Source organism: Penaeus vannamei, chromosome 30 (assembly GCF_042767895.1).
Source record: "Penaeus vannamei isolate JL-2024 chromosome 30, ASM4276789v1, whole genome shotgun sequence".
In the NCBI taxonomy this organism is placed as follows: domain Eukaryota; kingdom Metazoa; phylum Arthropoda; class Malacostraca; order Decapoda; family Penaeidae; genus Penaeus; species Penaeus vannamei.
The window spans coordinates 17,874,499-17,876,998 of record NC_091578.1 but is presented as its reverse complement, the minus strand read 5'-3'; the positions used below and the strand labels follow the sequence as shown (position 1 = coordinate 17,876,998).

At 53.4% G+C, this 2,500-nt stretch overlaps 1 protein-coding gene across 1 annotated transcript in view; it reads right to left on the bottom strand.

The window, feature by feature from the left end:
* The window catches only part of dlp (glypican dally-like), a gene marked incomplete in the record, with an annotated part of 83,811 nt that overhangs the window by 58,026 nt on the left and 23,285 nt on the right, over positions 1 to 2,500 (bottom strand).

Here is a 2,500-nt window from a genome sequence, read left to right as displayed (position 1 = left end):
CAGGAGGGAGGAAAAGAGACGAAGGCAACTAAGACTCTAGGGAAAGGAAATCCAAGAATTGGAAAAGGAAGGAATAGGGAGGGAAGGACTGAGAAAAGTTTTAACATTCGACCTCAGGTGCTGTTAGCCACATTGAAAGATATATAAACACGGTATATCAACCACGGATAAAACATTCAAAAACAAAGAATATACGGATAAGATGATTTGCGAATGGGCCAGAGACTCCATTCTTGGAACGGCGACGAGACTGGATCGCGCGAGGGACGCCCGATTAGAAGCTGAGTTCGGGAGCAGCATAATACAGGGAAAAACTATTCCTGGACAAAGAGCAGGGACGCACAATGAGGGTTATTCGCGGAAAAGGGAGACGATGGTGCAGGTGGCTGGCGTATTGTGGCGTGCGATTTACATGGCTATAGCGGCTCGCATATCCCGGATGTCACCTGATCGTCATACGAACGTCATTGGATTGAAATTAGAGTCAAAGACGATCCCGATCACCAACATGTACTGGATGTAGGGCGGGAACAGTGGGCGAAGCCACCCACCACAAGGAAAGAGTCGGCAGGAGATGGTCGCCCTAGCCCAAGACCCTAGCCCCGAGGTCTTCCACCTACCCCGTCCCACATGCCTTGGCACCCCTGTTGCCTTGCCCGACGGCAAGAAACGCCGCGAGGGCAAGGCAAGGGCTGTCCACACTGCGGCGTTCAAATCAAGGAATGAACAAACGTATCCTTATAGACATTTGAAGCACCTGTGATGCCAGTGCCATTCAGACATGGCGCGTGTTCAACGTGACACACGCGGGAGGCACCGAGGGAGCGCGCGAGTAAGAGGCGGAGCCGGCTGGCGAGGAGCAGGGCTCGGCGGAAGGGCTACGCGAAAGTCCCAATGCAAGGCGGCACAAAAGCGCGCTTATCCGCCCGTCCGCCGTTATTGGAGAGAGAGGCGCCGCGGCGGGAGGTGTGATGAAGATCCACCTCCACTCCGCCAAGTCACGCGCCGACGATCACGGCCGGGCAACGTCGCGCCACCACTGGCCCTCGCCTTACAGCGGGGACCAGGGGGCGCTGGAGTTCTCCCGCACCGGTAGGATGGAGAGCGGCATCACACCCACACCCCTAGCTACCCCCGCTCTCGCCGCTGCCTCCCTCCCCTCGAACGCCAGCAGCCATCCCGATCTTCCTCCGCGGAAACGCGAGGCGCAACCGGCTATCGTTGCTCTCACACCGCCGCCGCAGAGGGCCACAAGGAGAGCCATCGCGGGATACAGGAGCGCTTCGCACGTAGTCAGGGAAAGAAGGGAGGGCGAGGGTTGCCGTTACTCATTCGGTCAGGAGGGAAATTCCACCGAAATATCGGGAATACCCAAAAACGCGCACTTGGCAGCCAATGCTGCATATGTAGCAGCGACTTTAAGTAATGAAAAAGAAATAAACAGCATAGCGCTGTATACATCAACTACCCTTGCAATGCCGTAGCGATCACTAACTTAGGTCACCTATTGGCATCATCGCGGCCAAATTCGAGCTAAATCTACTTCTACTCACCGTCGCTGCCCGCCGGCTCCCTTCCGCTCTTTCTGCTTCTCCTCCACGCCCGAGCACTTCCTCGCGCCTCGTTTCTTCGTCAAAATTGAATTCGGCGCCGTAATCGGGGGACGGTATTCTCGGGCTGGTGACGTAGCGCCTATTGGTGCCTTAAATACGGCGACAAATTCAACCGGATGCCGCGCACAGGCCCGTGGATCTTTTGCGGAATTCAGTGAGCCCTTTCTTCCTCAGTCGCCAGGCCCTCAGGTTCTTCCGCATTCGCCGTGAGACCTCGACTGCTCCGTGCCGGCCTGTCTGGTCGTCAGAGGACCGGCGGACAGGAAAACGCTTAGACTGAACAAACAACCGTATAAAGCGAAGTCTAGCTTCTCTAGAGCTGCCAGGTACTGCACGGCTATATGGGACCCTTACACTAAGCACAACATTGAGAAGCTTGGGCAGGTTAATACTAAGGCTGCCAGGTTTATTACACACATACACCTGGTATTGCATCTCACATAAAAAAAAATATATATGGACCTGCTCGAGACACGAACTTCCAGTCATGTACAAAATCACAAACGACCTTATAGACATCAACAAACACGAATACTTACAAGTAGCACACTCACGCAACACAAGGAACTCACACACCAGTAAATTCGTCACATACCACACCAACACTGACTCTTACAAGCACTCATTCTTCCCACGCGACTGGAACAGGCTCCCCCAACATATAATTGAAACTAAAACACCCAATACACAAGCTAAACAAACACTTAACACTACAAGCACCTTCTCTAACACCGATACTTCCACTTGCACCTTAATCCTTCTCCTTTTCCTCCTGCAACCAACCGCCAATATGCGTGTTATGCGCTCATTAGCGCCCTGCGCATTATCATTGAGATTGAGAAGCTAGGGTCACACTAGTCTTCTATGTCCTGGGTTCCATAGACAGC